This window comes from Malaya genurostris, chromosome 1 (genome assembly GCF_030247185.1).
Source record: "Malaya genurostris strain Urasoe2022 chromosome 1, Malgen_1.1, whole genome shotgun sequence".
In the NCBI taxonomy this organism is placed as follows: Eukaryota; Metazoa; Arthropoda; class Insecta; order Diptera; family Culicidae; genus Malaya; species Malaya genurostris.
In genome coordinates this window covers 76213720-76238654 of record NC_080570.1, presented here as the reverse complement: position 1 = coordinate 76238654, position 24935 = coordinate 76213720, and the positions used below count along the sequence as shown (strand labels likewise).

Here is a 24935-nt window from a genome sequence, read left to right as displayed (position 1 = left end):
TGCAGAATGGTGTCGCTTTTGTAAGATCTCTAAATCCTCTCGGGGGTTGGAGGTTTTATTAACAGCAGACTGTTCGGGACCTCGTAGAGGTTCAGAATTTCCTTCTGCTTCCACTAAATGTGATCCTCAGCAGATTGTTCAGCATCCCTTAGGGGTGCAGAATTTACTTCTGCTTTTATGTGTTTTTGTGTAGTCAATTTTTCCAATCCTCCTAGTCCAACCCTTACCATTTCCTTTCAATCCTTCCCTCTTATATATCGGGAAAATGATGCTAAAAACAAATTGATGGCAAGGCACAAATCTCCAAATATCAAGGGGAACGTGCCATTTGAGCCAATTTGTTCTGATTCCTGATTCCTGCAAACTAGAAAAAAATATCAGACAGTTTCATGGGATTTGTTCCTGTTTTTGAACATCGTTCGTGAAAAAATACTAATGAGATTGGTAATTTTCCAATTATCACGCTTTAGTTCCGGAACCGGAAGTCGGATCTCGATAAAATGTTCTAAAACTTATATAATTTTTAGGAAACTATAAGATCTTTCATTTGAATCTTAGTTTGTGAAAATCGGTTAAGTCGTTTCCGAGAAAATTGAGTGCACACTTTTTCTTTAATTTTCACATATTACCATGTAACTCCAGAACTGGAAGTCGGATCCAAATGAAATTCAATAGCAGGCTATGAGACAATGAGACCTTTCATTTGAATCTTAGTTTGTGATAATCGATTCAGACATCTATGGAAAAAATGAGTGCATACATTTTTGGTGCATATCATCCTTTATCTCCGGAACCGGAAGTCGGATCGGGATGAAATTCAATTGCAGGCTATGGGACCATGAGACCTTTCATTTGAATCTTAGTTTGTGAAAATCGGTTCAGCCATCTCCAAAAAAGTGAGGTCATATTTTCGTTATACACACACACACATACACACACACAGACATTTGCTCAGTTCGTCGAGCTGAATCGAATGGTATGTGCCATTCGGCCCTCCGGACCTCGGTTAAAAAGTTGGTTTTCACAGTGATTGCATAGCCTTTCTATATGAGAAAGGCAAAAATGTTTTCAGGATTGGATCAAGCGCTGGCATAAGTGTGTTGCAGTTGATGGAAGTACTTTGAAGGTGACAATATCGATTTTGGTGAATAAACTTGTATTTTTAATTTTCTGAATCAATTACGGGAACATTTTGATCAAGGTAGTATTTAACAGATTTCAAATTCGTTAATAGTGTATTTAACGATTGTGCTTATAGGTCCGTCGGGCAGGTATTTGATAGTCTGGAACCACAGAAATCTGAAAACCGAATAGCGTTTTCGTATTTTGATTGAACTTCACCGGTGCAGTGCTACAGCAAGGCTTGCTAGAATGAGCGAAAACGATGGAAACATAAACAGTATTACTTGACCAATGAAAGTTGAATCGTCCTTGTGCGCACGAATGGCAATACCCTGCAAGGGAAATTTTAACTTGTGTTTTAACGGGTAGCAATTAGAGTAAAGGTAAACTCAAGATGGAGTGGTCGGCGATCTCCTATGTACCCTCAATATACGATCCCTCGATAGCTTCGGTTCAATGTCAAAACTTCATATTAAACTGTAACGTTTGATTTGGCTGATTTGGCATCTTGTCACTACGTCAAATTGTTTTATAATGGTTTATTTAGGTCTTTTTTTCAAGCTCTCAGGGAATATATATTAGCTATGTTTTTGCAAATTTGGTTTATTCAAACTCATCTCTTAGACACTTGCGCCACTCATTTGGGTCATACACACTTTTATCAACTTTCTTCATATTCTCATTTTTAAATACCTTCCTTGTTTTTCATAGTCGGTCAGAATTTTTCTATTGGACGAAGTTGGATTTACCACCTTCGCGCCTAAATTCACCATCGTAGACTTCGTACCACTCTATCACCGGTTTCGTGTCATGAAACAATGACGGATCCGATCAAAACAGAGTGGGAAGGGAGGGAAGCAGGCGTTTCTGGAAGCATTGTTCTGGCCATTTATGGTTCCGGTCATAACTTACGGCTTGCTGAATTGGTTGCACTCGCAAAACGCTCACCACACCAATTGAAAGGGCATTTGTTAACTTAATTACGAAAAACTACAAGTCGATGATCTGCTTTACGAAGCATTTTGGTAACCAACCACTCGCGATACAGCTTTATGACGCAGATTCGACCAAAGTTTTGTGTTCGTCGGATCGGTTAAGCGCCTTTCTTGTCAAAACCAGGCGGAATAATTCACCTTCTTGACCACGAACTATCAATTCTCAACTGTTTCGCAATCCATCTGTAGGATTGGCCGCGATTTTGTGCGACCGCACCTGTAATTTTATGTCGAAGAAATTCTAGCTTTAGAGCTATCTTTATAATCGCATAACAGGTTGAGACGAAATTTTTCTCATGTAAACGTAGCACTTCAAACTGATTTCATACAAAATATCATTTTAATATTTCTCTTCTTCCGTTTACCAACTGGGCCACAGAAGTTTATGTCTGCTTGACAGATAATTGATACATATAAATTTTTACAGTTGCACTTGTTAGCTGCGTGCAAATTAAAGTAGGAGTCTTTACATTGATCCAAACACTATTGTATAAGGCACAATTCATCACGAATTATGTTTTCCGTCATTTGACAAGTTAGGTTTTTATAAACTGCATCGCATGGTGACCTGTAGAACTTCAAATTTCTCCTGTGAGGATAAATCCTGACCTTTTCCTTATTCTACTAACACTACACTCCTTTCCTGTAATACTTTTGGTGATGCAGAGAATTCCTCGCCCACTGTAGCATCAAGCGTTAAACCGGCATTCCTTCCTTTCCAACTGTGATCTGCATTCATCTACTTAATCGACCAATTAATGTTCTAAGTAAGTTTAAGTTGCCCGTTGAGCATAATCTGTGTTACTACCAATTTCGAAACATTTGGCTAAACATGTAATTTACTCACGTACGTACACAAACAGACTCACAATCGAACACTCTCTAGCAACACAAAAAACATACATTCTCGACTTCTCTCATATACGCTTAGATGAGTAAATATTAGCTCTTTAAATTGACCTTCTGGGGGTTCGTTCAGATTTAGAAAAGACGCTGCACTTAACCATGTCTCCTAAATCTTCATATATCCGTTTTCCGTTCAGCAAAACTTGTGCAACAGCAGTCAATGTTCAAATTACCTATTATGAAGCTGGTTTATTGCCGGTTCAATCCATGTAGCTATTCTTTACATGGTTGAAATCAAGTGAATTTCAACCGTATTACGGTACTATAAGTCCCAAAAAAAAAACACATGAAATATTGCTTAGAGAATGCTCTTGACGGCTGCTAGTACGTCAGGAGTTCTTCTAAAAGGTTGTTTATTGTGGTTGAGTAATAGTTGTAAGTTTAAATATAGACAGTTTCTTTCATTACGATCGATTTTGATCATAACGAAATGCTGCGACAGTTCAAACTTTCAGATTACTTCATTTTATTCTACGTTTCGTCTTCAAATCACTAGTGCATAGCAGATCATGTTGAACTGCCACGCCACTCAGCAGTCGAAGACGAAATGTAAAATAAAATAAAAACAGTCATGTACGCTTAGTGCAAAACGGTTATTTGTGAATCAAACTCCTAGCTGATTGTTCTGTGAGCCGTTAAGTGAAGTGTTTCAATCACGAAATATATATTATCTAAAGAGCTACCTCATGTATCGATGTATCGAAAAAGACCCCTTCCATAAAACTATAGTAGATATTGATTTTAATACATCCAAACGATACCGTGGCGTTGATTCAACCGGGATCTCCAGGATTACTTATTCTCCTCAGTGCAATCTAGACAAAACATTGTTAATGGTGTGCATATCAGCAAACCAAGCAGCGTCTGAATTTGGCCGGATATGGTTCGATTCTAGACTGCATTTGTTGTTTGCATCAACAAAAGTCCTGTCAAACAAAATCGGTTGACTCGCAGGAATATTTTCCAGTTTCCGGAAATGAAAGAGTATGTGCATAATGGTTCTGCCAGAGCTGCATTAATCTTTTGTTGGGTGCACTTCTAACTTTAACGCTTTGCTCGAGCTCCACTGCCTTTTGCTAGCTTTCATTTGCTAATGCTCTGGTGAGTACCATCTTTCCCAGAAATCCACTTCCATCACTGTTTTTAATGCTTGAATGAAGGAAAGATTTTACGCTAAAATGCGGAAAAAGAGTCACACATTTTTCGAATACAATTTTACTCCATTGTGATACGGTGTGAAGGCAAACTGAAACGCTTAAAAGATTACTTTTCCGCTTTGCACTCTGGCACTTGCATTTAACGAGTGCGCATTTATTCGTTGTTATACGGGGAAAAATGAAGAACATCAAACACTTTTCATGTTTTCGTTCATTTTGCTGCCGAAGCAAACATTTCATTTCTCAATCACAACTCAGCTACTTTCAATCATCAATTGAGAAAGTGTAATAAAATGTGTGATTTGAACTCAGGAGCATTTGTATAAAATCGATGGGATTGTTGCACATTTTCTTGGATTTAAGAGTACGCTTTGAATGAATAACATTTCATTAAAGAGTTGATATTTTGCTATTTCTGGTAATCAATCAATTATCTAGGAGTTTAGTTTTCATTGCCCGCTCTGATATCTCAGTTATAAAATTCTTGTATTTGGACACAGATTCTCGTAATAAGAGACCATCAAAGTTATATCTTTGGGAAACAAATATCAAATGTTTGAATCAAACGAACATAATTACGGAACCGGACGATGGATGAAATTCAGGGATTCGGTATGGAACCACAGGACTTTTCCTTTAAATCTAAGTTTGTGAAAATTGATCAAACCATCGCTGAGAAAAGTGAGTTAGATTCATTTGTTAAAATATGATCACAGATTTCGGTGCCTTCGGAGTGGTAAACCGGGAAATGGGATAGCAGAAATCAGTTTGTTTGGCCGTCTAAGATAATGACTATCGAATGAAGTAGTTTTGAGGCCAATTTGGAGCATTTTTTACGTGTTTTGTTTCGTCCCTTTAAGTGATGATGTAAACTGTTAAACACCCTACCCTATAATTTCGGAATCGGAAGTTTGACTCAAATGAAATTCAAAAGTTATGTATAGTACCACAAGACCATTCATTTGAATCTAAGTTTGTAAGAATCGGTCACGCCACAAAACCTTTTATTTGAATCTAAGTTGATAAGAATCGGTCCGAAAAAGGTCATTGCAAAAAACCGTTACATACACATACGCACATACACACACAGACATTTTGCGTACTCGACGAACGGAGTCGAATGGTATATGACACTCGGCCCTCGGTTGAGAAGTTGGTTTTCACTGTGATTGCCTAACCTTTCTATATAAGAAAGATAAATTAGATTAGATGCCATTTATTTCATCCCGGTTTTAAGTATTTAGTCGTTCACCGGGGTGAAAGGCAAAAATACTATTACCAGTTTTGTAACTTGTAGTTTTGAGCCTTGGTAAAAAGGTATTATGGATCGCTACGAATATCAACATATTGATCGACGAATGGGCGCAATATTCTCTAAGATATGGCTAATATATCTTGAAAAATTGTAAAGAACACATCCAAAAAACTTCGGGGAGAAACATCAGCACCGCCGCCTTACTCTCCAGATCTGGGTCCCCCTCTACTCATCGATTCAACCATTTCAAAGTCTAGAACCGATTCATCGTATGGTTTTCCTCGACAAAAAAAAGTTACGATGGGATGGTAAAATGTACAGGATTCAAAATCTTTTATAGTCTCGCCTGTGGACATTACAGTGCAAGACATATAATTAGAATTTGTTATTTTTTGTAAATTTCGTACGTTTTTGCATCGTTATTTAAAATGACAGTTTGAAAATTTTTAACGATCTCTATAATTCCGAAACGATGACGTAGATTTACAGATTGCTCAATTCATAAACACGTAATTTGTTAAATGGCTGAATCCTACAAGAACGACTTAAATCTGTAGCAAACTTACCCCATCTTTCACACACGCACGTGGTTTGACACGTAAAATATATTTAAAATGAATGAATATTGAGTCGAAGTTATATAGACGATGTGTGTGTATTTAATCTATCCCAAGTCCCACTGTCTAGCCGCATTTCACAAAAAAAAGATGTTTCCATGTGTTTTGTTTGTATATGCAAATAACTTTAGACCAGGTGTTGACACAATCGAATTTTGATGACCCATTTCGTAAGCAGAGCAAATCGTGATCCGAAGTCACCGTTCCATCGAACAACCCCGCCTAAATTAAATGTTCGCATCAAATGACTGAAAGACTTCCGATCCCTTGCAATTGGCAAGCAATCGACGCGTATTTTTTTATGTTCTTCAGTTTTCTGTGAATAATTAAAATTTTCCAATCTTACCAATACTCGAATTTGCAGTCAATGTTTCATTTCTTACCGTATCGAAACCTTCCAAACCCTAAGTCTGCTGAACCAGCCAATTACACCCTTAGAACATAGTATGATGTTGCACACTTCTGAATATTTTTTCTATAGACGATCTTGCATAAAACACTGAAGAATGGAGTTTTTACTTATACACAAAAAGTTATTCTTACTTATTAAACGTATTTTTTTATGCGTCAAATTATATAAGAATAATATGCAAAATGCTAACTTATGAATTGCAAGGACATTTTTCATGACATGAAAACCGTCTTTCATGAAAGCAAGTTGACAATTTAAAGTCACATTAAGGGTTTTAATACTTTTCAGCAATAGGACGTCGAGGCGAAATACTTGACCTATTTTAAGGATTTTCAATAATATTCGCGTTTGAATTAAATGATTTTATACAAACCAATTCCCACCCTCTCATTCTGCTACTAACGCAGTTGGCAATAGCAACCAGTCGACGCCGTAAATGATGACCGAATGTCATCATAGACACACGGGGAGGAATGAAATAGGAACCAATGAAGCACATATTCTTCGTGTTTTTAATTCATTCGTCCATCTTCAGTGCAAATTTTCTTATATTACACACACCCGTCTCGAATGAAGTTGTACTATTCATCACACAAATGAGAGAAAAATGAAAACAAATAAGCAATAATCGTGGAGAACCCGAATCTACTCATACATTCTTCGTTGCTGGTTATACATCGTACATGTCCCGGGTAGAAGTGATTGACAAACAAATAGCAAATTTTATTATTAAAACCAAACATCTCAATGGTAGACATTAACATTATTTAGTTTGAAATAAGGGTTAAAACAACAAAAAACCATAACAAAGTCTGCATGGTAAAATAGAATCAAAATAACAAAATTCTGTCATTATAATATCAAAACAAGAACAAAATATTTTAAAAAGACGAATTTTTCAGTTATTGGATATTTTAGCACCCCGAATAGAAAAATATCTTATCTGATTCTGATCTAGTTTATTCAATTGTATTTTATTTAAATATAGAGCTACGGGATCAATTGTACTTAATTAAATTGGAATACGTCATCAATAGCTAAATAAAGACTGTCCCAGAAAGTATGGACGCACTTTGACTTCGCTGTAAATAATTCACAAGTGTTAGATATTCAAATTTTATTCGATATACAGATAATATTAACATATATCGGCTGAAAAGTTCGTATCGTTTCTATGAGAGGGCGCCACTAGAATTAAATCCATACCATTTTCAGTTCGTAACAACCATCAAAAGATACGTGTATAAATTTGACAGCTGTCTGATTATTAGTTTGTGAGATATTGCATTTTGAGTGAAGCTACTTTTGTTATTGTGAAAAAAATGGAAAAAAAGGAATTTCGTGTGTTGATGAAACACTACTTTTTGATGAAAAAAAGTGCCGCCGATACCAAAAAATGGCTTGATGAGTGTTATCCAGACTCTGCACCGGGCGAAGCAACAATTCGTAAGTGGTTTGCAAAATTTCGTACTGGTCATATGAGCACCGAAGACGATGAACGCAGCGGACGTCCAAAAGAGGCTGTTACCGATGAAAACGTGAAAAAATCCACAAAATGATTTTCAATGACCGTAAAGTGAAGTTGATCGAGATAGCTGACACCCTAAAGATATCAAAGGAACGTTTTGGTTGTTTCTTGCTTCTTTCGACCCATCTTCGGTTTATCCTCAAAGGTGTTATCCTCACCGAACTTTCTGATTGCATTTCACACGGCTTTTTCACTTACTCCTTCAATTTTTTGCTATCTTTCTCAGTGACAGTCCGCGTTCGGTGCACCATTTGTACACAATTTTTCGACGTTGTTCTGCTGAAAGTCCACGCATTTTGAAACAAACTAATGAAAACGAATAAACATCTGCACAAGTGGTTAGAGAAGAGTGTAAACAACAGAGCGCAGCCATAAAAATTGACAGATTCTGAACCCTTAACAGATATTGTACTATTTCTTGAATCCTGTGATAAAATATCAAGAAAATATCAAGTATCGCTATGACAGCACAGAAACATCAAGACGAGATATGGTGGTAAAATTTGTCATTTTATTTTTTGTTTGCTATTCACATCTACCCGGGGTTGGTTGCATATATTCATTTGTCATTTGTTCATTTGCTTTACTCCTCGAATTGGTTCGTATAGCGTCACTGCGACGATAGTTTGATTCCATTCTTCGCGAAGTATTCTTCATCTAATAAATTCATCATATCTCGTTGGGTAGCAGCAATGGGAGAGTGCTGGGATATGGTTCATGACACACACACACACACACACACACACACACACACACACATACACACACACACACACAAGACTGTGGTACTAATACATAGGAAAACGTCTTAATTTGCTTGTTTCAAAGACAGTACCAAAGATCATCGCGAATTGAACTTCGACGATTATCGCTGCATGAATATTCGATCCTTATTCACATCAAGTCATTCTGAATATACGACCAAGTCCGAATAACGTTGACGTTCGTGTGTTTTCGATATTCGAGCAACATTGATAGGAACTTGTCAGCACTTAGTTATCTCATCTTTCGACGACCAGTTGGGGTTATATAGACGATATATAATAATAAAGAATTCTGAGAAAAGTTTGTCAACATATTTTTATTTTTTTGCACAATTTACTCCATAACTCCTCAACCGGAAGTCAGATCCAAACAAGATTCAGGAATTTATATGGAACTAGAAGACCTTTCATTTGAATCTTAGTTTAGGAAAATCGGTTCAACCATCTCTGAGAAAAGTTGGTGAAACAATTTTTGCACATTTTACCCCATAATTCCGGAACCGGTAGTCGGTCCAAATAATATTCAGGAATTTTGTATTGAACCAGAACACCTCAATTTCAATCAACTCACAAATCTATCATTTTTGACACTGTCGGTCTCAGAAAAGAAGTCTACATGGATTATTGTGTACATGAAAGTTATAGAGCCAATAAATAAGTATTGGATTTTGTAACATTTGCAAGGGTCTGTCGTACGATATGCCCTAATCAAATGTATTGCAACGTGAAGCAAAACTCGACCAAGAAGATATATTTAGAAATAATACATATTAACAACAATTTAGCTTTTCTCACAATATTAATACAATTCGCTTGTCTGCTTCAAATTGGATATACATTATTGTGCTATAAATTTCTAGATCGGACAAAATTTTAGTAACATTCTGTTATACTCGGGTTCATACTATGACCTTACTATGATTAGTGGATTGTAGTAAAGTGCTGAAATTTTGAGTCAAGGGGCGGCTAGGCTCAAGTAAGTAAGTACTACATCGTCCATCATGCAACAGTTTATGTGACCAATTTGCTGTCCATTTCTGAATGTGCGACGTGCACCATCGATACCATGGCAGTTAATTTGGGAACTGTGCAAATGACATTCAACAACTAGTATAGTTACGACAACCGACAATCCTGTGTCAATTTTTTACACTGGAGTTTGAAAAAATGTGGATACCAGATATAGTCCCAATTGTTCACTATACAAATTCATTTCTCAAGAAATGTTTGCGAATAAACAGACGACAGCTTCGGCCAATACACAGAAACTCACGTAAAGATGACAGCAAAGATTCAATTGAGTAGTTGGTGGCGTGAATCGAGAGGTACTTCGGCCAAGCTTCGTAAAATTATGGATCAGGTCACGTAGCAGAGTGGAAATTAAAGCTTTTAATTCCTTCCTCGTTCGTGCGCAGCGGGAGAACTATTGTCACTCGTTGGGACCATAATCTGAGAGAATTAATTTGTTATATACAAGAGAAAGAAAAAAAAGCTAAATCGTGAACGGAAAGCTAAAATCACGCACTCAAGAAACTAAATGCTTACGACAGTTGTGATGAAACTGTTGGATGTACAATCATGGCCGAAAGAACTCATTTATCGGTGGATTGGAAAGGCGTATAATAAATTCGTTTTTGAATTTGAACGTACATATATCTCTGTTGCTTAGAAATGCTAATACACAAAACTCTAGATAAATGCAATTGTATTATATTAATTTTGAAAAATTACTTGATAAAACTACATCCCAAGTGAGTTTCGTGTTTATTGATTTGATAAAAATATCATGCCTTTATAAATTGAGAGTTGGAAGTGCAACTTTCAATACTGCGATATTATTTTTCATTATTTAAACACTATTTTACCTTAAACAGATAATCAGCATACTGTGAGAAAATCTAAAAGTAACAAAGTTCGTTTTGATTATTGATCGATGTCATCAAACCTGATTTTGAACGTCTGTTAGTTGTATTAACGTCGATCACATAGTGACAAAATTGATTGGATTCACCTTTTAACCGGTTTGGACGACCGCAACTAGGTTAAAGCCGGGTATAAATAAATGATATAATAAATAATAAAACCGATCACTATAACATTGAAAATACACAAGCAACCTTTATAGAATAGGCATTATCGGCAATATCGAACAGTACCGAGTGCAAGTCGGTTCGATACTAATACTAAATCTGTGGGAGCGTTTTCTTTATACGCGAACACACAAATGATTTTCAATTCGTTTGCTCGCATATAAGAGAATCGCTCCTAACGAATTAGTATTAGTATCGAGTAACGTGCGGGGTGAACGGCACATAAAATAACTCCAAACAACGTCCGTTTGCTGATGTGCACAAGCAACCTTCTTTATGGAATCATTGAAGGTGGTTCGATACTAAGCACTGCAAAGCGAGCAGTTGACTATTCATCGAGCGGATATCAAAGTGAATATTTCACCCATCCGCTTTGCACGAACGCAGGCGTTGACTGAGCAAAAAATGGGATAGAGTGTGTTTTGTGCGAAAGTTAGTGCTGTGAAGCCCCGTATAGTGATGGCATTTTGAATACCAAATATAGGGGACGGGTATAGCGTGATGGGATAGTCGATGCCTATCACGCAACCCACCTGGGTTCGATTCTCAACCCCGCACATAGGGTCAGAAAGATTTTCTGGTCCGAAGAGGCGAATGACCTTAAGGTGTTAAAACCTCTCTAATTGGAACAAAAAAAATACCAAATAAACTATCTACATGGTACATTCAACATTTTATTATTGAGCAGATTTTCGACAAAATTTTTGATATATTCAATATTTTTCAGATTGGGATGAATGTTTCAAAAAGTTTACATTATCGCTCACGTCACATTTTCGATAACATTTTCGAAACTCAAAATATCAGTAATAGCACTTTTGAAGCTTGTATTTTTGTATTACATGTTGTATATATTGTGAGACACATGACACATTTCTTATACAGAGCAAATCGTGTTCCGAGGCCACCAACCACCATTGACCAGTCCCGCCTCACGGCAATGTTTGCATCGAATGGATTCGAACATTGCAAAGAGAGTTATAGTCTCTGGCGAATGGCAAATAATTCTTCGGTTGAGCCATTATAGAAGAGACTGAGCGGATAGGAACGAACACGGTTTATACAATTTCATTTCAGGACTCTCAGGAGAAAATGGTGTGGATAGAAAGAAATGCGCTTTGTTGGTTACCTAACTTATACGGTTATTTCTTCGGAAAGTGATCTTCATGAAGCATGTGAATGTTATCTGTTATCATATTATGATTAATGAACGAGTTCAACTTTGTCGAAATCATTATTCAGAGAAAATGGATGCGGATAGAAAGTGAGGATTATCGATTACGTCTTTTATACGGTTATACATCTTCAAACTCAAGAAAATTATAGAATCAAACAAAAATTTAGCGAACACATCGTTCGCTAAATTTTGGATGATTCTAAAATTTGGAAATCAGCCCTAGTTTGCCCGAATCGGTTCAGCCATCTTTGGGAAAATTGAGCTGATAGTAAATGTGTAGAATGACAATTACGTAACTCATAAGATGGTATCTCCTAAATGAACAATAGTAAAAACTATTATTTCCAGTGGATATAGTTGCGAAAGAGTGCATTATTGTTGCTGATTTCAGTCTCATAAGTAGGGGAGAGTGGTGTTAGTTTAATCACGGGGATACATGAACCATTAGGGATATTTCGAACAAGTTGAAAACAAATCTGAAATTATTAAATTTCGATAACCACGAAGGCCACCTGTACATTGGGATTTTTGGATTTAGCAAAAAAAATGGTATTAAAATTTTAACTTTACAACCACACACTTCTCATAAGATGCAACCATTAGACAGAACTTCATTTACAGCTCATTTTAAACAGCTTACTACCATTCTTTGAATGCATATCTTTGCAGCAACCATTTACAATTTACGAGGTTGCAGGATGCAATTACTCCAACGAATATAAAATCTGGATATCAAAAGACAGGAATGCCAAAAAAGGCAACAGAAGTGTGGATTTCTACAAGGACAATCCCCAGAAAACATACGAGTGTTCCCAAAGGCTAAACAAAGACAGTGACACATTCGCAAACAAAGATAGACAAAGTCATTTCATACATTATACTAAATAAATCTGATATTTATTTATAATTAAAAAAAAAGACATGTTCAAAAATATAACAATTTTTTTTCATATAGTTCTATATATTTTTATTCTTTCATTGAAGGTGGTTCAAGTATCCCCATACATGGGATAATATTGTAAAAAGCTGCTATTTACGTCGGTGTTGGACAGTCGTTCGCACCGCACGCTGGCTCTTGGAAATATTTTCTGGCTACCTAGAGTTTCATTGATTCAAGGCTTCAGCCTTTTTCAAGGCTACCTAAATCACTAACAGTCTTTTTAAAGACTAAAAATTAGTCAGCCTTTCTCAAGGCTATACAAAGAGTGATATTAGAGTGACTAAGTGATACAAAAAGTGATATTAGAGTGACTAAGAAATTAATCAGCCTTTTTTAAGGCTAGCTATTCAAAAAACTATTCTTCGAACTAATCAGTCTTTATTAAGACCTCAACAAAATCAGTCTTTATCAAGACTTTTCCAAACTAGGAGTCTAATCGAAGACTAATTAAGCCTAGTTAATTCAATTTAAAATTTCATTTATTTCAAAAATGCCTGCGTCCAACTGGAAAGGCAAGCCTAAGGCTAAAAATAATTCAATGCGGAATAAATCACAATCCGTTATTCAACATTTTTCTAATAACATTCACGATCTTATAGAATCTGAATGTAAAAATAAAAGACAACGGACGGATTTCCCTTCCGTTGATTCTATGCCGTCTAACAATATTAACGAGATTCTTCCTGAATCCGATTGTAGCGACATAGAAGAAAATTCTTCAAAAATTCCCAAAATGGACGCTTGTCGTTCTGGGAAGAAATATCAATCTATGCCACCAGTGACGGTGATGATTTCCGACTTCAAAGCATTCCGTACTGAGCTTTCTACTTTTCTCCCGGAAGTAAAAGTCTCATTTCAAATCGGACGAAGAGAAGAATGTCGAGTCTTGGTTGATGGATCGGAAGATTACGAACGTCTTATTCGATATTTGTCCGAGAAACTTCATAAATTTTATTCATATGATATAAAATCAGACAGACCCTTCAAGGCTGTCTTGAAAGGATTATCAAATGATCAAAGTATTGATGAAATTAAAAATGAGCTAAATGAATTGTTTGGTTTTGCCCCTTCCCAAGTAATACTTATGAAAAAAAAGAGCGAATGGTACTTTTAAACCACGCTCTGGCATTTCCCATGAACTTTACCTAATACACTTCAATCGAAGTGATGTAAACAATTTGAAAACTTTAGAAAAGGTATGTTTCATTTCCCACATTAAAATTCATTGGGAACATTATAAACGACATAATCGTATTGCAAACTTAACGCAATGTCGTTGTTGCCAAGGCTTCGGCCATGGAGCCAAAAATTGTAATATGGATATACGGTGTTAGAATTGTGATAAATCGCATTCGAAAGATGTTTGTCAAATGAATGAAACCACTGATAAAGTTTCATGTTCAAATTGCAATGGTAATCATAAATCCAATTATTTGAAATGTCCTGTCAGGGAAAAAAATTTAAACGCTCGTTCGCTTAGACAACAAGTCAAATCAACGACCTTAAATTCACAGAACATACCTGAAAATCAAAAAACCGTTGCAAATGCCACGCCTAATTCTTCTAATGCACTGATTTCTTCGAATTTAAAACAAAAAACAGGTACACCTGCCAATTTGTCTTCTAACGAAAACAATTTATTGACAGGTAGATCGACCTCGTCATCATCTTCTGCTAATGTCAGTTATGCTAGTATAACAGGTAGAAATCTACCAATTAATTCTTCTAATGTAAATAATCAAAACACTGCAGTTCTGTGTTTTGATTGCAGTTCATCTTCTAACGAAAACAATTTATTAATAGGTAGATCGGCCATATCATCTTCTTCTAATAGCAGTCTACCTACAGATATTCCTTCAATACCATTCGCTTCTTTAAATGAAGTTGATTTAGGCGATATAACTGAAAATAAAATGATCTACCTACAAGATCAACTTTATCAAATGATCATCCGAATGAATTCGACTTCATCACTTTTTGAAGCAATTCAAATCGGATGACTATTTGCAAATAATATTATAATGAATTTAAAATTTAACAGGGATGTTTAATAATTATTTGAATATTTTAAATTGGAATGCTCGATCTTTGAAATCGAGTGAAGATGAACTTTATAATTTTCTCAAAGATGTAATGTCACATAATATTATAAGCGAATACCGACAAAAATCGATGCAATCTTTAATTGAATCGATTCGCTCTCTGTATTAGTTAGTAAGTTAGTATATAAGTTCCTTTTCCCCATTACACAATACAAGTAGGTTTAGAATTTTCCCTACACAAAAATCTCAGAATTTCGGAAGCAAATGGTGTCCTCATGGTAACAACCAAATCATATATATAATAGGGCTGAAAAGTCACCACGTGTGGCTGAACACCCAATTTAAATCTTAATAATTCAATTTTAACTCATTTTCCAATAAATAGTTATTTTTAAAAAAAAGTTGCTATTTATGTCAAAAAGCGAATTTATATTTTTTGATTACATTGAATATCGAAAAGGAAGGTTTGTTTTGATTAATCGTAGGATATTTACCCCAAATAGTTTTAAAGATATATCAAAAAAGTGGTTCAAGTAGCCCCACTCTCCCCAGTTTGCGACAAGGATAGAAGTTCCATTATCTTTGCATGTAGATGCCTTTTTTCAATATCTCGCAAGGCTCATCGTATTGAATTGATTATCTAAAAAAAATGGCACCATCCAGGATCCCTTGGAAAATTCCAGCTAACTTTCACAATTCATTGATTGAAAGTCGAGTAATCGATAAAATAATACAATGACGCTACTAATGACATGACTACTGGTACATTAGCCCCAGTAATTATTTTTTTGCTATATTATCTTTTTTTTTTTAACAATGTGCGTACTGGAAAAATGTACTGTTTGTCAAAGTAGATGTATTGTACTATCTATATTATTCTGCGACATCTATTAAATGTTATTAAAATGCTTTCAATGAACAATGGAAAGTAGTTTTGCTATAAAAAGCTTCGACTATAAAAGGATTATTGAACAAATCATGCATTGACTAAGTACATCTAAAACCATAGTCAAATTTAAATTTATGTGAATCGATTTGTCATTAAATCTCCAGAACCATGATTAAACTGATTTTAGTTGTAGTTCATGGTTGAGTTTCGAACTATTCAATAGCAGTTTTCCTAAATCAGGTACTCTATCGTTATGTGCGTCCTTTTCAATTCTCTTAACAGAGCTAAGCCATGTACAAGCTACGTCGTCCCTAACTATTTCGACGATAACGTAGATCGATTGATGCTTTTTCAACAAAACATCCAAGACAATCGTTCCCTCATATCAGTTATTTGCTGAATCGATCCGATTTCTAGCACTAACACAGAGAATTACGTGGAACACGTTCCAATTAGACAGACTGTGCTTCTCCTGGTGAACAGTTCCTGTTTCAAAATGTACCCGAAGCATAGATAAATTACCTACTTTCGGAGGAAAAAGAAGCATCATTCTTTTTAACTGGAAAGTGGTTAGAGCAATCGCGTAAATCGCTGTTCAATTTTTATCGCAGAATTGGCTTCTAGTGTGTGTCGATAATAACTCACTTCCACCTTGGATAAAATCTTTGTTGGCCAAATGAATGTGTGAAAATCCGAATAGCTTCTTGTGCAAAACGTGATCACTGATTCGGAATAGTTCCTCTTTCCCTCTTGTGGGCCATCGAAGAAGCACCAAGGTAGCGCTTCTCTCTAATCTTTTGTTTTAGTGCAAGGCGTTCAGCAAGCAGAAATGTCAATAGATTATTGTGGTTAGTAAAGTGATGGTTTTCTCGGGCGAGCATTCGTACTTTTCGGTTTAGGTAAACCACGGCAGGGCGGTGTTTTGTTAAATCCAAAACAAACAAGCTAGTGTGGGTTATGTTGAGAAGCACAAACCTGTTCTCACCGTGCTGTTTCCACCGACCGATAAGGGCAGTTTCTACTTGCTTCTCGATACGACAGTTTTGCGCAAAGAAACTTCCTGGTTCACTTGGTCGCTACCTGTGTGTGTAGTAAAGAGTGCATAGAAGTTTGGTATGATTTACTGGAGCTAATCTTCACGGTAAACAAAAGCAGAATTTCTCCTGGGTATCACGTTTTTTCAAATATAATTTATCATTAGACTAGCATTATCTGGTTATCATCCTGATTTTCTGTGGATTTTCTTGTTCACCACGTGAGAACCGCGAATATTTTCTCATTAAGGTATTTAGGTACACTAAACTATCTAGATGTCGGCGGGGTACTGTTTTTACTAGAAAAGGACTAGGTCTCAAAAGCAAATTGATCAAACTAGCTCGAAGTCTAGAGTCCTGCTTTCTTCCATTGAAACGAATGTAGTTGATATTTATTCGCATGACAGAGTGATTCTTTTCTCTTAAATTTCTTAGAAACTATTGACGCATTACACGCCTATTCGAATTTGAAGTTGGTAGCACTCTCTCAGATTTCAATGGAGCTTTCTAGGAAAGAAGAATTAATTACAATAAGTTACTTGGTATTTCCTTGTTGTTCCAAAATTGTTATGGTCTGCCTTTTCTAAATGCCAAACCGGCATAAGTCAAATTTATATAATCGGATCTACCAAAATTATCCAATTACAAAATCTACCAAAATTATCCAATGAAACTATTGAGAAAAATCAAAATCAGTCCTACACTGAAAAATGTTGATTTGAAAAAACCTAAATATCGATGCACTAAAAATCGATTCTTGATTTAGATGATATTTTATTTCAAAATTATGATTATGATCTCTATCAACCTTCTTTACATTGCAAAATGTTCCCTTTGAATGAAAACAAAACTATTTCAATTCACGTTGTTGTGTAGTGATGCCTGTCTCGTAGTAATCACATTCCCGACAAACGACCACAATTAGATTAAAGCCGGGGTTAATTGAAAAATACTAAACAAATATTATTATACTCTCGTATCTATAACTGTGTGTAATTCTTCAAAGTATTTTCATCGACTCTTCAATGAAAACAAAAAATGTATTACTTTTCATCATTTAGCACCCTACAAATCGAAGAAGTATTCTAGATTAGTTTGGTAGAATTACGGCTTTGGCCTTGTTGCATTAAATGACAGTTTGAAATTTCAAACACATTTCACCATGTAAAGACTGTCCCAGGAAGTATGGACGCAACCAGAAACCGCAGTTTCAGTTCGGATTGTGGCCAAAAAAGTGGGCACTTCGAAGTCAAATGTTCTTCGTGCTAAAGAACGTTTGAATCTTCGAACCTATAAGAAGCAGAAACAACCAAACCGTAATCCGAGTAAGCTATGGTCTGGCAAGCAATTTGTAGCTGCGGTAAGATTTCGAAAGCCTTCATCACCACTGCTTCAATGAACAGTGAAATATACATCAAGGAATGTTTACAAAAACGATTCCTACCCATGATTCGAAGCCACAAGGATCCTGTTGTCTTCTGGCGAGATCTTGCTTCTTGCCACTACTCGAAATCAACGGTAGAATGGTATACTACCAAAAATGTCCCTTTCGTCCTAAAAGACATGAAACATCGGCTCAGTAATCTCCGAAAATAATTTTCCGAACTTTGTTCTAGAATTAAAGAACTAAACTCATTTTCAGAATCCAGGGTCCGAATTTAGTTCTAGAACTAAATTCTGAATATAAATTCCAGACTGTAAAAAAGGAACTGAATTCAGTCCCAAAATCTAACTCCAGAATCCATGTTCTGAATTTGATTCTAGCGTTAAGGTTCTGAATTCTAGAAATGAATTCTGAAACTGAATTAAGGAAATAATTTTTGCTTAAGAAGTCAATTCTAAGATTCCCGTTCGGAATTCAGATCCAACATTTAGATCCAGATCAAAAATTCATATCTTGAATTTCGTTCATGAATTTTCTGGATTCGAGTCTCGAACATAAATTAGGGAACTAAAATCGATGCCAAAATCTAGTCGAAAAACTTGTTCCTGTATTAGGAATTAGGACTCAGTTCCAGAGTCATAGTTTTTAATTCTGAACCTGTTAATCTGGAATTAAATTCTGAAACAGAAGTGTGAAACTAAGTTCTAAACCTGAAATTACACTACGCAGAAGGTGAGAATCGCTCGTCCGAAAAGTGAATTCAATCTGCGGCTTGAGCGTTTGAGATTTTCTATAACGTACAAGGAAAGAAATTCGTTACTGCTGTCATGATTAGAAAATCATGAAACCAATAATTTTAACTTTATTTAAAAAAGATGGCTTTTTGGTCGATTGTTTCTCTACAAAATATTTATTTTGCGTTAAAGGCCGACGTTTCGAAGGAATATCCCTTCATCTTCAGGGCAAAACGACAACAAATATTTTTTCGTCAAGTGGTCAATATTTGTTGTCGTTTTGCCCTGAAGATGAAGGGATATTCCTTCGAAACGTCGGCCTTTAACGCAAAATAAATATTTTGTAGAGAAACAATCGACCAAAAAGCCATCTTTTTTAAATAAACTACAACAAAGTGGTCCCACCGTCTTGATAATATAATAATTTTAACTTCTCATGAAACCATGAGCAATAAGTCTTTTCCGATGAAAATAATCATGGTCCGGAAATGCGTTACTTGAGGAATGTATTTCTTTCAAAATTCGTAACTCCAATTTTCTACCCGGGTATCATTTTGAATCCTCCGTCTCAAGTGAGGTGATGGATTGCTTAATAGTTTAATGGCAAGACAAAAAGCAGACTACTGCAAATGTTTGCTTGATCCTGAGGCATATTCATTTCAAAATTGTATTGTTTTACTCAACGGCTGACAGAGAATCGACCATATAGAGATAATGAACCGAATATTGACTAAACACGACTACGCTTTTGATTTGGCAAACATAAATGTTACATTTTGTATGAATATATCTGAATTAATTTCCGCAAATTTGGTATGACTGTTGTTGTTAGATATATTCCAAGAGCTAGCGTATACCGAAAAATAAATTATACTATGAATTTGGAACGCCAACTAACGAAAATTAGAAATTTTCTTGTTCAAACACTTTGATTAATTTGTTTCATAGATAAAACAACACAAGCTGTATTGATTCACATAAATATTTTAAATAAGACGATTTTGCAAGCGATGGTTTAAAAATATAAAAGGAAAATTCAACCAGCGGTATTTGCAAAAATTCGACATAGAGCTTTGTTTTTTTTTTGTTTCGATTATAGAGGTTTTAACCTTAAGGTCATTCGCCTCTTCGGGGCAGAAAAATTTTCTGACCCTATGTGCGGGGTTGGGAATCGAACCCAGGTGGGCTGCGTGAAAGGGCATCGACTTACCCATCACGCTATACCCGTCCCCTATACATAGAGCTTCTTTTTAGGAGATTTGATTCACACGCGTTTTTACATACAGTTCGTTTGAGTGTTTGAGTTCTGAAACACAAAATCAAAACTGGTGCAATGAACGCAAGTAAACACGTTATTTTGGGTGTCATCGTTTGTCAAAAACAAAATATTTTAATTGTTAATGATTCAGATTAAAACAAATTCGTCGTGCTTTTAACTGTTTTGTTATCATTTGATACATTAGTAAAAATCGCGTACAAAATACGTGTATTACACCATTCCATTTAATTCATATTTGAAATCTACATATTTTAAAACAAAACGCCTCAATTTATGATGCAAAGATCACCATCGTAGCAGAAACACGCCTGAAGTTGTACTAAAAATCGTCAAGTGCATTACGCTTTAATTTTAGCGAAATCAGTCCAAATGGATCGTGATCCGAGAACTTTTGATCATGGTGTATTATTATAACATGAAAATATACTATTTTCCCCAAATCATGACACGATTGCTCATTTCTAGAATCGGAATTTTGCCCGTGTGGGATTAGGATCGCAATTAGAGCATAAAAAATTATCAGTGGTTTCAAATGTCTTTCGAATGCGAATTACCTATGAAAGTTTTTTATACTATGAAAGTTTTTTAAGTTCTTATGAAAATTTTTGAGACTATAGCCGAAACACTGGCTACGACGACATTGGGTTAAGTTTGCAATACCGTTATATCGTATAGAATGTTGCCAACGAATTTTAGCGTGGAACATGCAACGCACTTTTACTGAAATTTTTAAATTGTTTAATTCACTTGGATTTGAGTGTATCAGATAAAGTTCCTGGGAGATTCCGGAGCGTGGCTTAGTAATGCCATTCGTTCTTTTTTTATAAGTTTTTTATTTGGAAGGGACAAACCCAACCAAGTTACTTCTTAATTTCATCAGTACTTTCGTCATTTGATAAGACTTTCAATACAGCCTTGAATGATTTATTGGATTTTATGTCATAGGAATAAAATTTATGAAGTTTCTGAGATAAGTACTAAATAAGGTGGTCGTGATCTTCCAATCTATCAATCAAGGCTTAACATTCTCAGTTCGGTTTCACATCTCATCCAAGTCAGTCGATAAACCAAAACCGCTTACGTTCGGGACAGAAGAAACCAAGTACAGTATTGTGTAGTGATCAATAGAACGACCTCGAAATGAGTGAACCAAACGAACAAAAGCTACCGCCGGTACGAAAGAATACAATTATTGTTGACTTCAGACAGTGCAAAATTCGACCTTCGATACGAGAACTTGAAGGTCTGCTTAAGGAACAAATGCATCTTGACATTAAACGTGTACATTTACTTCAATGCAATAAGATGAATAATGTTGTTTACATCCAGTTTTATAAAGAGTTGGATGCAATTCAATTCGCTAAAGACAATAATAATGTGCACTATGTGGAGCATAAAATTATCAAGTACAACATTCCAGTATATATGGAAGATAGTGCTATAGAAGTGCGTGTGCATGATCTTCCCTCAAGCGTCATCGATCCTTATATTCGCAAAACCATGTCCCAATACGGAGTGATTCTCTCTATCGAAAAAGAAAAGTGGAAGAATTTTTTACCTGGTATTCTAAATGGCGTACGTTTGTTACGCATGCGCTTGAGGAGGCTTATACCTTCTTATGTGACATTCGGTCAGGAATGCAAATCACTTGTTACCTATGACAATCAGATGGCCACATTTAAATATTGCCAAAAAGCTGTTCACTACGGTAAGCCATGTGATAAGCCGGACAAGGAGACAACTATACCAAAGGACAACAGTTCTTCCTTCACACCAACCCCAAGCAACCCCAGTACACCTGTGACAGTCACCAACAACAGTGAAGCATCCCCCTCAACGAAATCATCCATCATATCCCCTATAGAACAAAGTACAGCGGCTGCAATTAACAGCTTACCATCTAACCAACCAGAAACTGCAAACAATGTACAACAAGGCGCATCTACAGCAACTAGCAACGAAATCAACAACAATACCACTAGGCCTGAATAAGATATCTTTTAAATAAAAAAAAAGGCTTAACATTCTCCTCTTCGTTTAATTTTATATGAGGCCGAGAGGAAAGTAGAAGTGAACTTCGAATTACTCCCACATCCACCGTCCTCGCCAGTTTTGACTCCCTCGTATTGTGGAAATAGTCATTTGGTACTTCGGTGGCCTCGTTTCACTTTAGTGGTTCGAATAATCACACAGGGCTGTTCCTAATACTTCCAATGACACTGTTGAAGCCTTCTCCTTAAAAACCAGCAGCACGAGATCTCTGATCAAAGCGGAATCAGCCGTTAGCCAGTTTAAAAATTGAATAACTTATGGTTAATTTTACATCGTCCGCAGTTATACTTTGTTAGCGAAAGAATAGCATATCAGATCATTAATTTGAACGACGTTGAAATGTTTACTGCATAATTTGCTTACATTATGATGAAGGTTGATTGAAACAGTGAATAGAAAGCGGGTTAGTAATATTTTCGTTCGTTATGTTTCATTGATGCAACAAATGTCCATCGCCAATTGCTGGTAATCACTATACTTTTCTCTTCACCGAATTCTCTAAAAAATTGCTGTCCGCTCACAGGTGCCGACGTTTTCCCCTTTTTGCGGTGTCATCCCTATTGGAAAACGTATACTTTCCGAAATACATACGCGCTCTCTCGCAGAGCACTCATTTTATCCCCACGAACATCAACCACTTTCCAGGCGCTCACATTTTCACTCATGGAATGCCGTCCACTCGTTCTCTTCGACGATTTTCTTATAACGAAGTAAGCCGACAGGAGCTCTACTGGATGGAAAACATTTCCGAAGTTTGACAGGAAAGACACGAACACCTCTAGCTGAAATGTAGAATGGTGGGTGGAAACTCAACTGGCGAAAATAGACGATACATGGATGGGATTTTTCCACCGAATCTGGACTCCTCAGTTATGCGTTTAACGTTCGTTGAAGCGGATACTATAGTCCTTCGCATAGCGGCGCGCGTGTTGGTGATAGACAAAGTGCTGATTTAAGGGAAAAACTAGTGGTCATCACGGCCGACGGTTGACGGTGTCCAAACGTGTTCAGTATGGATTTACTCAGAAGGCAATCAGAAGCGTTGCTATCATCATTATAGGTTCAGCGTATATTGGTGATACTTTTGTCGAATTAAGTGGGCACCATTAACAAGGTCGAACGGTGTCAGGGGAAGGTATGTTTTCCATCCAGGTGATATAATCGAAATCAAAATATTATTAAAAGTGAATAAAAACTGAAAATTGAGAATAATGCGAGTACATCTTGCATTATTTAGTGCATGAATATCAACCACCGGCAGATGCAGTTAAAGCAGAAGCACGTTGACCCGGTTTTCCAGGTTTACCGAATGCTCCGGCCAGGTGAATCAGTGACCGAAGTGTTTTGAACCGTGATTAGTGTACGAAGAAAAACACATACACATGAGCCCGAATTTTACCAAATAAATTCATGTCGTTCAACTGGCAATCCTAGAATGTTCACTCCCGCAACAATTGAAATACCACCTTAGAGTCTCAAAGGCGAAAGGATTATCGTTTCGGTTAGAAGTGCGAATCAAAGCTGCAAACAACTAATGAAAGTACAATTGCTGTTGTAATTGCGACCAACCTACAGACGTTATGCCAATCTCGAGGGTCGTCTTGTGTGTTTCGGTGAAGGGGAGAAAATCACTTTTTTCTTGAGTGGCTACGGAAAGCCGACAAATTATTCTACCTACACCTGTGTACGAAGTGGAAGGCTACTGGAAAATTGTTATTGATGTAGTGAGCATTATAATAAAATATGGAAATTTAAATAGTTTGTTTACTGAAACTACAGCTTGGCAAAGAGTTGGTAGTTTGCCGGAACAGCAAAAATTATTGAAATTAACACGAAACCATTAATTAAAATATTTCACGTGAGTAAACATATTATCGTTGGTTCTTGTTTGTTGGCACATAGTTTGTTTGTTTCTTACTACTTTCAGTAATTACAATGGTTTTCGGGAATGAAGTGTTGTGATGAAATATTTGGGTACGTGTGTTGTATAAATGTTAGGAAAATGCTCGTTTCAATAAAACCCGGAAGTGTGATTCAAAAAACAATAATTAAAATATACACATATAATGTGTACTTAAATTCTATCGACCGTTGACCTTGTAATTGTTAAAAAAAAAACTTTTGACATAACTCGCATATCTAAATCTTTCTTGCGCTAGAAACATTACATACTGATGAATTATGAAGTATTTTGATTTCATTTTATCCTTAACATTTTATTTTCATTAGTTTTTGAAAACAACATCAACTTAGTGCCTTTTTTGAGTAGTCAAAGCCAAATGTTCCCTTTTGATCGCGTTTTTAATAACCATTCCGAGTGTTTCTGTCTATTGAAACAAAAAACCCGCATTAAAATATTGTTCTCTAACTTTGCTGTTCAAGGAAATATTTCATCTCTACAATACAGTGGTGTTTGAGAAGCAGTTGGCTGAGTGAGCCAATTACATTCATTCTTTATTTTTCACCATCTTCATCGTTGTTGTCTTTTTGCCCTTTTAGAAAAGTTATGCAATCATTGTGGAATATTAGGCCTGGAGAGCCGAGGCATATACCATTCG

General features: G+C 36.1%; 1 protein-coding gene across 2 annotated transcripts in view; it reads left to right on the top strand.

Annotated features, from left to right (window-relative positions):
- Positions 1 to 23158: 23158 nt before the first annotated feature.
- Positions 23159 to 24935, top strand: part of LOC131440502 (uncharacterized) — a 591719-nt gene continuing 589942 nt past the window's right edge. For both annotated transcript variants that reach the window (XM_058611827.1, XM_058611826.1), the window contains exon 1: positions 23159 to 24235. The gene's annotated coding sequence lies outside the window, so the exon portion shown is untranslated. The remainder of the gene's footprint in view (positions 24236 to 24935) is intronic.